This window comes from Marmota flaviventris, chromosome 9 (genome assembly GCF_047511675.1).
Source record: "Marmota flaviventris isolate mMarFla1 chromosome 9, mMarFla1.hap1, whole genome shotgun sequence".
NCBI lineage: Eukaryota > Metazoa > Chordata > Mammalia > Rodentia > Sciuridae > Marmota > Marmota flaviventris.
In genome coordinates, this window is record NC_092506.1 from 73,618,754 (window position 1) to 73,632,974 (window position 14,221).

At 37.6% G+C, this 14,221-nt stretch overlaps 1 pseudogene; it reads left to right on the forward strand.

The window, feature by feature from the left end:
* Positions 1–12,418: 12,418 nt before the first annotated feature.
* Positions 12,419–13,120, forward strand: LOC114098318 (mitochondrial import receptor subunit TOM20 homolog; annotated as a pseudogene).
* The last annotated feature ends 1,101 nt before the right edge of the window (positions 13,121–14,221 follow it).

Consider the following 14,221-nt stretch of genomic DNA (forward strand, 5'->3'; position numbering starts at 1 on the left):
GGTAATCACTAACTAAAGTTTTTACTAAGATCCCCTTTTGGGGCTGGGGTTGTGGCTCAGTGGTGGAGTGCTTGCTTAGCATGTGTGAGGCACTGGGTTTGATTCTCAGCACCATATGTAAATAAGTAAATAAAATAAAGGTCCATCAGCAACTAATAAAAATATTTTTAAAAAGGGACTGGGATGGTGGTTCAGCAATAGAGCGCTCACCTAGCACATGCAAGGCCCTGGGTTTGATCCTCAGCACCACATAAAAATAAATAAATAAAATAAAGATATTGTGTCCAACTACAACTAAGAAACAAATATTTTTAAAAAAATTTTTTTGGGAAAAAAAAAAAAAAGATCCCCCATAGACTTCCTGCTTTCTATTTTCTAGTCCCTTATATGACCACATCAGATGCTAATCTCATACAATTATAAACTGGAAATAATCGGGCCAGGATCCTGAATCGTGTGTGTGACTGCACAAGGTTCTCACCCAACAGCGTACAAAGGACACTGGGCAAACGCCTTTCTTTACTGCCAGTTCTGCATGGCCAAATCCTATTTGGACTCTTGTCCCAGTGCCCAAGCTAGACAAGGAAGACCAACCCACCCTCCCAAAGATACTTCTGTCCTTCTGACTTAAGAATGTTCTAGAAACTAATTACAAGACAGAGAAGAAGTGAAAAGATAAAATATGACAAGAGTTAACCAAAGCCAGGAATACTTAGAGTTTATTGACAAGGAAAACATTCTCCCAGCTCAATTCCATTAATCACTTTATTCCTTCAACAGAATCTTGCACAGAATCATTTTTTCCTGTCTAAAATCTCCATTTTGTCTTGGATTCAGAGATCTTTTTTTGGAATGAAGGATGGAAATCTTGAGCTCCCCCTAGAGGTAGGAGTATGCTAATAAGTCTTGGACTGTGATTATTTACTCCTCACAGTTCATCTTAGCATCAGCCTGTGTCAAATAATTTGCTGAGTTTTGCCCACTTCCAGTGCTCCTAAATGACATTTCTACAACTTCCATGATATCGAACTGGGGCTTCCACATTGTATTTTTTCTAGACTGATCTTGTTAATAGGAAAGATCCCTTACCCTGCTGTGTATTTCTCATCTAATGCATCTCTCCAACTTGCAATGCTCCCCTCCTCTGTGTCCTTATTATTGCCTTTGATTTTGCATAGAATTATTTTCCTATCATTAGCCCTTATATCTTCATGAAAACCTTTTTCATTCTTTAAAAGTCCAATTCACAGGCCATCTTCCCTCCTCTGAAATCCTATAGACCTGTTTACAAAGGTCTTTTAGTTATCTCTGCATATTATCTTATTGTACCTAACCAAATGCCAAGCACAATATTTAAGGTTTAATATGTAGCTGATAATTGTTTAGATAAATGTTGGATTAAGTTGTTGAAGGGCCTGGGGATGTAGCTCAGTTGTAGAGCACTTTCCTAGTGTATGCAAGGCCTTGGGTTCAATTCCTAGTGCCATATACCCCCCCAAAATTGTTGAGAGGACGATTTCAAACAGGTAAAAAGAGAAGGGGGTGGAGAGAAAAACAGAAAAAAAGTGACCAAAAGACAAATGTCATGGGATTGGCAGTATGAAATAGAAAGAACATGAGACTAAGGGTCAGGAAATTGGGCTCAAGTCTCATTTGGCTGTTAATGAGTTAAATAACTACTAACCTACTCTGAGCTTCAGCTTCTCTAAAGTTTTTCACCAAACTGCAATTGTATGACCATCTCCTGACTTGGGTATACTGATGACTGATTAATCAAGATAGCATTCAGATTGCACCTGTCACAGAGCCTGACATAGTATGTATGCTAATAAATGTTCTTTTTTCCACATGCAATAGAGACATTCTGCAGCACTCTCAATTTTTAAAAAGGGAAAAGTTTGCCTTTATCCATTAAGGATGGAGGCAGTTAATAATATTTGACTGATCGTATGGTTATAGGAAATTATACAGCTTATTTGATCAAAGATATTGTGAATATTTTTCTTTATTGATAATTATTTATGGAAGAATTATTCTATGGGTGAGTCTTTCATTAAACTGAACATTGTTTCCTCCAGGTCTTGCCATATGTTATTTCAAGGGAAAGCTTTCATTCCAATATAAATTACTTTTTAATAACCAATCAAATACAAATTAATAGATGAATGAAAGGAAGTCTAGTAGAGCTGAGAGGAAGGAGAAGGGAGAGAGGCGAGGGAAGATGGGAGGAAAAGTGGGAGAGGAAAAAAATAAATTACTTTTTAAATCAAACGAAGAACCGACAAAAAGTTATACTTAAATTCTCAGTCACATCATGGTCTGGGAGGATAGGAAAATCACTTGTCAAAGATTGTCATATATGTTAAGCAAGAAAAGAGAAAGGTATGTGGGGGTGGGGGAGAAAAACGAGAGGCAACAGTTGGAAGCTAACTGAAAATGGGAAAGAATTTAAATAAGACAAGTTAGGAAATAAGCACATCCCAGGAAATTAAGTTATAGTTTTGAGAACCTCTGACAACTACAGACTTAATATTAGTATGTCAAGTAACAACTCATTTATCAAGGATTTTTTTAATGAGGGTTTCTACTTATGGGACTTTCTGAATTTACTGAAATTTAGTTCTTTCTATTTCTGAAAAGCTGATTTAAATTCACTTTCTATAGTTATTTTCCTGACTTTCTTTTAGGGAATTCTAAACTACCCACTGGCTTTACAAGTATGTAGTGTTCTGTTGCCCCTCTGTGCTTTTATGCATCCTGTTTCTTCCTGCTGGAAATCCTCCCTCCTGTCCCATTCTTTAAAACCTATTTTAAATCTCTGTGAAGACATCTTGTACTCCAATCAGCAAAGTAAATTGCTTTATTGTGGTCTAACAGTCTTGGTTCATAGCTCTGTTATTTTCATAATCACAGGGGCCCAGCTAGGTGAATGCCAGCTATACCAGTTGGGGATCCATGTGGCACATGAGAAGGAAACTGAGGAGGATAGCAGTATGCAAGTGTGAGAAATTAGGGCTTTCTTTATTGTACATTTAATACTTTTATCTGTTCAAAAATCCTCTGAAAGGGCTGGGGATGTGGCTCAAGCGGTAACGCGCTCGCCTGGCATGCGCAGGATGCTGGGTTTGATCCTCAGCACCACATAAAATAAAATAAAGATGATGTGTCCACCAAAAACTGAAAAATAAATATTAAAAAAAACTCTCCTCTCTCTCTTTAAAAAAAAATCCTCTGAAGTATTTTCTTCTGATGTTGTTCTAAGTGCCTCTTAATGAAAGTAAAATTGTGGTGGGAAAAAGTGACAGAAAGAGGGTACTGAAATAAAAAGTTGAAGATAAGAACCTTCAATCTCAGAAGTCTTTGAAAGAAGCACTTCCACATCTTCATCTAGTTAACCTCTTATAGTTCTTCTGACTTTGGCTTCCTCAGAAAAGTGTTTCATGATCTTTCTGATAAAAATAATAGTGGCATCTCATACTTCTCATCCATAGGACTTACCATAATTGTAAATGAATCTGGAGATATGATTCTTTGATGGATGCCTGTTTCCATGTAGACTCATGAGAGTAGGCATTTGTATCTGGGTTTGCTCACAATGATACCTTAGGATAGAGCTGGACACTTAATGGGATTTCAATATTTGTGGAGTAGATTTAAATGGTTGCATAAAAGGCAATAGAGTAAGAGAAATTGAAAACATGGATTTAAGGAGACTGCTTAAAGTAACTCATCAATATTACTAATGGTGGATGGCAGAATCATACAGTTATGAGCACTTGGTAAGAAGGCATAGGAGGTTTTTATTTTCTCTTGACACTGACATGTGGTATTTTTTCCGATGCTACTCCTCTAATTCTCTGATACAGATTGGGTATCCAACAATTCAGTTCAGTTCTGACACTATCTACCAGGAGTTAGCATCAAATTCCTCAAGTTAAAAGGCCCAGTCCCACAAGACCTACCCCACCTCAAATGCCATTTTGCAAGTTCTGGGCCATGCATACTTTGGAACAACCAGCTATGAACTGGGATTCTTACAACCTCTTCCTTGTGTTCCATTATTTGCTAGAATGACTCACAGAACACAGAAAGGCACTTTACTTATGTTTACCAATTTATTATAAAGGATGAAAGAATAGCTAAACGGAGAGGTGCTTAAGACCTCTTAAGCAGTGCTAAAGTCCAGAGGAGTCCCAAATGCAGGAGCTTCTGTTCCCCTGGAGCTGGAGAACACCACCCTCCTGGTGCCTTGATGTGTTCACTGACCTGGAAGCTCCCAAAACCCCACTGTGGAGGATTTTTTATGGAGGTTTCATTAGGTGTGACTGATTAAATCATTGGCCAGTTTCCAATGCCTCTCCCTTCACTGGAAACTGGGGGTTGGAGCTGTAATTCTAAGCTTCTACTCAAGGCTTAGTCTTTCTGGCTACCAGTGCTTATCCTGAAGCTATTTTGGGGCCAAGAGTTGCTTCATCAGAACAAAAGATACTCCTATCACCTTATCAGTCAGGAAATCCCAAGGGTTTAAGAGTTCTCTACCAGGAACCTGGACAAACACCAAATATCTTTCTATGATATCAAAGAATGGTGATGAATTTAAGAGCATAAATTTAGGGGAATATACAATTAATGAGTAGTTTATAACGATAATGCCAACAATGTTAACCAAAGTTTCAAAGGCAATGATAAATCATGAGGTTGTACTTGCGTTTCATTGCAATTTAATTCCCACAGAATTCTTAAATAGACAAATTAATGACATCAGCATGTCTTCATTCAGTAATTAAAATCTTCCCCTCCCTGCTTCAGCTAGCCCCAGTACCGTCTTACTCTGAATTATGTATTTGATAATTAGATGTTACAGATACTCATGAGAATGTACAGCTGAATTAAATATTTTCTGATGCTGTGTTCTTTTTTTTTCCTTCTTCTTTTATTTATTTAATTATTTATTTTTTAAATACACGAAGACAATGATGCTGTGTTCTTGATAGCTTTTCTAAGAAGGCAGAGGTAAATTCCTTTAATAACCATGGCCTTCACAGGGTTGAGGAGTTTAGATCTTCATTTTCTTTGCTTCTACTCTCTGAAACTTAACGTATGAAGATATACTTTCCAGTACAAATCATAAATAAATTGATAATTTAGGGAAATAAATCAGGCCATGTCAACCTATATACAGCTGTTTAAAATTGTTTCTAACAAGGTAATAGAAAGCAAATAAGCTCCTTCTCTGCATCATGTGACAACAGCAAGAAGATGGCTAGGATTAAACCCCTCATCATGAACTGAACTGACCAGAAAGAACCTTGATCTTAGGCTTGCAGCCTCCAGAACTATCAAATAGCAACAAATAGATAGCCGAGAGGGGCTGGGGTTGTGGCTTAGTGGTAGAGTGCTCACCTAGCATGCACGAGGAACTGGATTCGATCCTCAGCATCACATAAATGTAAAATAAAGATATTGTGTCCACCTAAAACTTAAGAATAAATATTAAGAAAAAAAAACATAGATAGCCGAGAATCCCCAAACACCCAGAAGGGTTTCTGGTTTTCATGATTATGACATTAATAAGTGTGTTAGAGATAACGGACTCCTTATAAAGACCCATGTTTGCCTCTTTGTCTGACTTCTGGCCCCCCGTGGCTTTCTCACAGGGGACTGTGTTCAGGACAAGTATATGGAGAGGCTGTCAATAACCCTGACAGTGGTGGGCAATGATTACAAGGATTACGGAGTAACTGTGACAAGATGACGTCAGGAATCTACTAGGATCTCAAGAGCATGGGCATGAAGTACTGCCAGACAAATCAGCAACCCATCTCTGGCAGGCTCATTGGAAAGATGACAGTAGAGGAAATGATCAGTGACAAGCTGAAGGAGTTGAGGAAGGACCCAAGAGGCCATCTCCAAGACTGGCTGCACTGATCTCTTCCAATGCAACAAATGCAAGAAGAACTGCAATTCTAACCAGGCACAGATATGCAGTGTTGATTAACCCCTGATTACCTTTGTTTTATGCAATGAATGTGGCAAGCATTGAAAATTCTGCTAAAGAACTACCAACTAGAATTGCAGGGCACAAGGTGGGGAAGCAAAAATAAGAAGCAGAAAACCATCTGAACTAGGGAAAAAATAAAGATGAAAGTGAAAAAAATTTTTACAGCAAATCATGTATATGATTGAGACATTCCAGTCATTCACCAGCTCTTTCAGACACACCAGAAGGAGTTAGTGGTCAAGTGAGGTCATTTTAGTCCTGACCACTTTCCCATTATGTTATTCCTTAACTAGTGGCAGGGTGGGAAATTCAAATGCCTACCACGAGTATAGTTAGCAGGCAAGAACTGAAGCAGACTGGAGTGTGATATGTGAAGTGAACTCTATGTCCTATCTACAGGGGTGAGCATCCTCAGTACCAGCTGATTTTACCTTGTCAGAATATAAGTAATCAGATGAGATAAAGGCACCAGGAAGGGACCTCCATGATGGGACTGGGGCTTTATGAGAAGAGGAAGACAGACCAGAGCTGATACATGCTTGCTCTGTCTTACCATGTGATGTCCTCCATAATGTTATAATACAGCAAGAAGTCTCCCAAGATGCTGACTGAATACCGATGCTATGCTCTGAGACTTCCCAGCCTCCCTGACTATGTACCAAATAAAGTTCTATTTTTCATAAATTACCCAGTTTCAAATAGATTGTTAAAACAATGGAAAAAAGACATCCTCCTTTATCATTCATGGGCAAAGAGACATTGATTCTGAACAAGGATGTGTGCCCTCAGGATTTTCACAATAAAGTCACAAGAAACTATATAGTATCTTTTTCTCTCCTAGAATCATTAGAGGGAAAACTATGGAGCTTCTTAAGGCCTTCCTCTGCCTCACACAATATTCCTTATTTTATGCAAATGTACTGTCTGTGGATGATGTAGTTTTCATGAGTATGACATTTATGAGTGTTAAATAGTAGACTACTTATAAAGATATTAGCAAAATAATAATTATGGTCCTCCAAAACCTTAGATGTATTTTCACTGTAATTCATTTTGTGACATTGATACCTGTTTTACTGGAATTTGATTGAGGAAAAAAAAAAGAAATTGGTCATCAAGTTTCAACAAAATTTCTGTTGAAATACTACATTTTTCCTGTTGATTTTTTTTTTCTTTTAAATGATATGTGTAATTGAGTTACACAAGTATGTTGCAATCGTGTAGATTCTAAATACAGGTTGGAAGAAGATTCTTTCAAGGTCTTTTTATTATATGGATTAGTAAACCTGTGGCAGAGATCTCTGCCCAGAAACTCCAACCTATTAAAGTTGTTTCAGTTGGCCAAATTCTGTTCTCATTATAGATAAGTCTTCCAGTCTTTGTGATAACAAATTCCAAGAGCATGCATCTTTTAAATCTCCCAAAGGAGTCAATAGGAGGTAAGCATAAAGATAATATTGATTTCATTCATTCAGAAAAAAAAATTGAGTTTGAAGGTACTATGGATATCAAGAAGAAGCCGCCTACAAATACATATTACAAATGGATTCTGCCCACAAATATTAGCCTGGGGTAGGGGGTGACATAGCTAATTAACTGGATTAAAACTAACATTTCTGTTCAGAACTCAATGTACAGCTATTTTGTGTTATCAGTCCATGAATTTGGGAGTGTAAACCAGTCAGCATGGCATATGGTAAAGTTGGTGCTCTGATATGAACATTGAAATGCTTGGGACTTTTCCCTTATTGCTTGGAGCCATTACTCTTCCTTCTAGCAGTGGAGAGATTCTGGCAATACTTTTAGGATTTGGCCCCTAAGGGATTACCAATATTTTAGTCATCAAATGGTAACTTAGCTCCACTGAAAATATTAACTGATAGGATTCTACCAGAGTGAAATGTAACTTGGAACATTAAGTGATTTAGCTTCTCTCCCACTTCCTGCTCCTGAGGAAATAATCAGAGACAAAGTAAACATGCACATGCAAGCATGTGAATACATATGAAAGATCAGAAACCACTTAAATCCAAACAATAGGGTGGGGTTAAATAATTTATGGTTATATTTATGATGTAATACTATGCAGCTGTTAAAATGATGTTAAAGGAAAACAAAGTATTTACCATGTATGGTTGTAAAAATTGCTTATAAATTGTGGCATTATCAGTTATATTTTCCAAATATGTGTATATCATGACTATGTGTGCACAGAAAAAATGAGAATAGTCTATTTAAACATTAATAATGGTTATCTCAGTGCAGTAGAATTATAAGAGAATTTTCTTCTTTGTGCTTTTCATTTTTCCAAGTTATCTAAAACATGCAAGTTTTACTTTAATAATTTGGAACAAATTTAATTTATGTGTAGATATCTTTTTTTTTTTTGTACCAGGGATTGAACCTAGGGGTGCTTAACCTCTAAGACACATCCTCAGCCATTTTTTAATATTTTATTTTGAAACAAAGTCCTGTTAAGTTGCTTAGGGCCTCACTAAGCTGCTGAGCCTGGCTTTGAACTCGAAATCCTCCTGCCTCAGCTTTCCCAGCCCCTGGAAATACAGGTGTGTACCTCTGCACCTGACCCAAATTATATTTTTAAGAAGAAGAACCAAGAAGTGATTTAGCTCTTCCTATTTGTAGCTCTCATTTACAAAGAAGTTTCACCAAATTCCCCAAGGGTTAAAACGGAAAGCTACTTTAGTGATGTCAGATGTGCTAACTCAAAACATTACTCAAAGAACTTGTACATGGAGGCAAAGTAAAAAGTTACTTCCCACCCTGTCTGGGGCACACTCACCATAAGTTACAAGGAGACTTCAAAGACCTTTCCTTTTTGCTGTTTAAGGGTTTTTAATTCTGCTATCTCTGGGGCCTCACAAGCAATCTTTCCAAGTATACCAGGAAGCAATGTTTTGAGTACCATCTCAGTTTGGGAGAGATGCAAGCAAAATAGGTACTACTATCTGAAGACAGAACAGCAGCATAACTGTTAAGAACACAGACTCTGTAGCCAAATAGATTCAAACAGACCTTAGAATTTTAACTCTGAAATATGGTAATTGTGTGATCTTGGACACATTACTTAACCTCTGTGTTTCAATTTCCTTTTTTAATAATTTTTTTGTAGTTATAGATAAAGCATGCCTTTATTTTGTTTGTTTATATTTATGTGGTGCTAAGGATCAAACCCAGTGCCTCACACATGCTAGGCAAGTGCTTCACCACTGAGCTACAGCCTCAGCCCTCAATTCCTTTTTTTAACATAAAAATATAAACATTTATTAATCATATGATCATATTATTACAGAAAGTCCCTAACCCTCAGCACTGTTTTAAATCATTTTCCTTTTTTTCCTCTTATTTATATATGACAGTTAAATGCATTACAATTCTTATTATACATATAGAGCACAATGTTTCATATCTCTGGTTGTATACAAAGTATATTCACACCAATTCATGTCTTCATACATGTACTTTAAATAATAATGATCATCATGTTCCACTATCATTTCTAACCCATACTCCCTCCTTCCCCGTCCAACTCCTCTGCCCTATCTAGAGTTCATCTATTCCTCCCAAGCTCCCTCTCCCTATCCCACTATGAATCAGCCTCCTTATATCAAAGAAAACATTTGGTATTTGTTTATTTGGGATTGGCTAACTTCACTTAGCATTATCTTCTCTAATTCCATCCATTTGCCTGCAAATGCCATGATTTTATTCTCTTTTATTGCTGAGTAATATTTCATTGTGTATATATGCCACATTTTTTATCCATTTATCTATTGAAGGGCATCTAGGTTGGTCCCACAGTTTAGCTATTGTGAATTGTGCTGCTATAAACATTGATGTGGCGCTAATCTCTAGGGTATATAAAGAACTCAAAAGTTAAACACCCAAAAAACAAATAACCCAATCAATAAATGGGCAAAAGACCTGAACAGACACTTCTCAGATGATGATATGCAATCAATCAACAAATATATTTAAAAAATCATCATTAGCAATTAGAGAAATGCAAATCAAGACCATTCTAAGATTTCATCTCACTCCAGTCAGAATGGCAGCTATTATGAAGACAAACAACAATATATGTTGGCAAGGATGGGGAAAAAGGTATACTCATACACTGCTGGTGGGACTGCAAACTTGTGCAGCCAATATGGAAAGCAGTATGGAGATTGCTTGGAAAATTGGGAATGGAACCACATTTGACCCAGCTATCCCTCTCCTCGGTCTAAACCCAAAGGACTTAAAACAGCATACTACAGGGACTCAACCCTCAATTTCTTCATCTGTCAATTGGAACAAAATAATATCTACATATATTGTTTCTATGATGACTATAACTGGTAATGCATGTTAAATACTTAGCACACTGTCTTACATACATAGTAATAATACATGAAAGCTATTATATTACTATAATAAATAAAAAATAAAAGAGTATCTTGGGAGATCAAGAAAAGTCACAATAGTCCTGATTGAGAAGATGGAAGAAAGCTTCATGGAGAGAGAACATTTATTCCAAAATGAGGGAAAAGGCATTTCAGGTAATGGAAACCTCAGAGTACAGAGATGGGGACATTATAGAACATCTGTGTTGTATAGCTTCACAGAGCATCACATATATGAATTCTGTGTGAGACAAGAATATCAGGTAAATAAATTTAATTTCTCTGAGCATGGTAGCATACAATTATAATCCTGGCAGTTCAGGAGACTGAGGTAGGATTGCAAATTCAAGGTCAGCCTCAGCATCTTAGTGAAACCTTACTTTAAAAAAAAAAAGGATCTGGGGATGTAACTCAGTGGTAGAGTACCCCTAGGTTCAATCCTCAGAACCAAAATTTTAAAAGAAAGAAAAAGAATAAATTGATCATTGGATTAAAAAATCAGAACTTTTGCTATTAAGAGATACCATTAAGAAAAGATATCCACAGACCGGGACAAAACATTTTGTATATATTTATATCGAGGATATATAAATAACTCCTATTAGCGGAAGGACTTGTATCTAGAATATATAAAGAACTCCTACAACTCAATAAAACAAAGGTAAAACATCAAATTTTTAAAAAGGGACTGAGCTGGGTATGGTAGCACATGCCAGCAATCCCAGAGGCGCCAGAGGCTGAGGCAGGGAGATTCTGAGTTGAAAGCCAGCCTCAGCAACTTAGTGAGACCCTGTCTTTAAATAAAAATTTAAAAAGGGCTGGGGTACATGGCTCAGTGGTTAAGTGCCCCTGGATTCAATCCCCAGTACCAAAAAGCAAAAATGGACTGAACACTTGGACAGACACTTCACCAAAGAAGATATATGTGATGTATATATGGAATGTTGAACATGTTAAGTGTTCAACATCATTTTATCAGAGAAATTCATTTTAAAACCATAGATACTATTATGCCAGATTCATAGGACCCCAATAGATCTCCAGGAGCTGAATCCGATGCAAGCACACAAGAGTCTTTATTGCAAGCTCAAGCCTGGACTCACAACAGTTCCCCACGCAGCGGTCCCAGGGAGTGAGTCCCAGTCCTTTGTTCAGTGAGATTTTATAGGTTTTTTGGGGATACTCTATGCGTCACAACATCACACGCAAATTATTCCATACCGCGGGAAAGTCAAACAACTCTTAACATTGATTAGCACATTCAATGGTGGGAACAAGTTGGGTAGGGGTGATTGGTTAGTACAAGAGGGAGATTCCTTTGAACTGATTGGTTTAGGCAAGGAGGGGTGTACGTGCTAAACTACATGGTTTCCCAACATGTTATCAACCACCATAAACTACTTGGGGGTCATCTGGCATTCCAGGTATTTTCCCTGTCTCATGCTGATTGGAGGTTGCTAGGGGGGTTGCTATGGGTCCTCACCTAGCCTAACTGAGTCAGGGACACCTGGTGCCTCAGACCTCTCCTGTTATTTACAGACAAACAACTCAGCAGGGTGGGTATTTGCTTAGTACTCTGTGGGTTTTTCCAAGGACAAGGGTCACGCCCCCTTCCTTGGACAGGCTTTGCTCTGAGGTAGAGGCTGATTCTCAAAAATGGAGTCACATTAATTTCTCAATACTACTATGTAACCTCCAGTATGGCTAAAATTATAAGGACTGACAATATCATGGATTGAGGAGGGTGTAGTTCAACTGGAACTTTTAAACATTACTGGTGGCAATGAAAAATGGTACAACCATCTCGAAAATGGTTTGACGATTTACTAGCTATATGATGCAGAATTCTGCTCCTGGGTATTTGCCTAAAGAAATGAAAGCACACTTCTACACAAATACTTATCCATAAATCACCATAGCATCTTTAGTCATAATAGCTCAAAACTATAAACAACCCTATTAGGCTGCGAGGCTCATTGGAGTGCTTGCAGCGGCTTGGCGGCACTGAGGGAAGATGGTGGGCCGGAACAGCGCCATCACCGCCTGCTTGTGTGGGGGCGCTCTTCATGGGCTACTGCATCTACTTCTACCGCAAAAGGCCCAGCGACCCCAACTTCAAGAACAGGCTTTGGGGGGCTGGGGATGTGGCTCAAGCGGTAGCGCGCTCGCATGTCATGCGTGCGGCCCAGGATCGATCCTCAGCACCACATACAAACAAAGATGTTGTGTCCGCCAAGAAGTAAAAAATAAATATTGAAATTCTCTCTTTAAAAAAAAAAAAAAAAAAGAACAGGCTTTGGGAACGAAGAAAGAAACAGAAGCTTGCCAAGGAGAGAGCTGGGCTTTCCAAGTTACCAGACCTTAAAGATGCTGAAGCTGTTCAGAAGTATTTTCCTTGAAGAAATACAACTCAATGAAGAGCTGCTAGCTCAGGTGAATATGAGAAAGGTGTGGACCATCTGACAAACGCAATTGCTGTTTGTGGACAGCCACAGCAGTTGCTGCAAGTGTTACAGCAAACTTTTCCATCACCAGTGTTCCAGATGCTTCTGACTAAGCTTCCAACAATTAGAGAATTGTGAGTGCTCAGGGCTTAGCTGAAGATGATGTGGAATGAGAAACAAACGTCAACATAATAAAATCTCAGATAAAAAAATGTTAAAAATTGTTAACTTGGAAGATGAGCAGCTCTGGGGGAATAAGGGCAAATGTTTTTGTTATAGACTATCCTACACTGTAGTCTACCAAAGTTATTGTTTGCTTTATGTAGATCCATTCATTTGTTTTATTTATTTTTCCCAGTGAAAAGTGTATTTTGAGAGAGCTTTTCATTTTGTAAATACACTATAAGTTACCGAAATATAACAGATTTTATGTATTCCTAAGATGTGCAGTTAAAGTGTATGCATGGCATAGGTTTCTTGGGCTAAAAAATAACCAGTTCTCAGTTTTAAAAGTTAGGCAAAAAAGTGTGAAGAGTGCACATTTTTTAAGCTAATACATTTTACTATAAATCAGAAAATTGGATAGAAACTTTATTGTTTGTGAAAATGGAGCATTAAATCTTTGAGAGATCATTTCATCTCTGAAACGTGAAGTGTGCTACTGTGCTGTGTTAACTTTACTTCCTCCCTGTGTATCAGTTCTAAAATCTTTCATTTAAATCAGTGGGCTTCTGTGTTCTGGATATTATATCCTTATTTTAAGTATATGGGATTGTAGATGGCACCAGGAGTTAGATCTGTGTGCACCTGGTATTGCCACATGAGCTTCGCCAGTTGGTGTCTGCTCACTTTCCTCATTCATAGAAGGAGAGACTGGTCTGCTGATCCTCAAGTGACCCTTTCAGTTTGCAATTCACCTGAGTGTATTTGTGCAGCCAGGCCTTGCATTTTTTTTTTTTTAATATTCTGAATGTTGCATGCTTGCCTGAATTAGTATTTCTAAATTGATCTTTTCTAAATTGTATGACTGTCTTCATTTTCACTGAGACTAAATAGTTTTGTCACTACTGTGTAAATTAATCTGAAACTTAACCTTTTAAGTAACTGAGATGATTTGCTTGTAAGATTATTCCTTTTTTGCTTTTATCTTCAGTGTACCTCCTTAATTCTTCAGCTTGATTGTCTTCTGCCGTGAATGAAGTGTGATCTTGTGACTAAAAATATGGGAAGACTGGGGCTGGTGGGACCTTTTATTTTCAAATAGTGGCATATTATCTGAGTTACAGACTCCATTTCAGAACTGAGAATAAATAAAGATCCTTGGTACTTAATGGCAAAAAACAACAACAACAACAAAACCCATTAACAGGTAG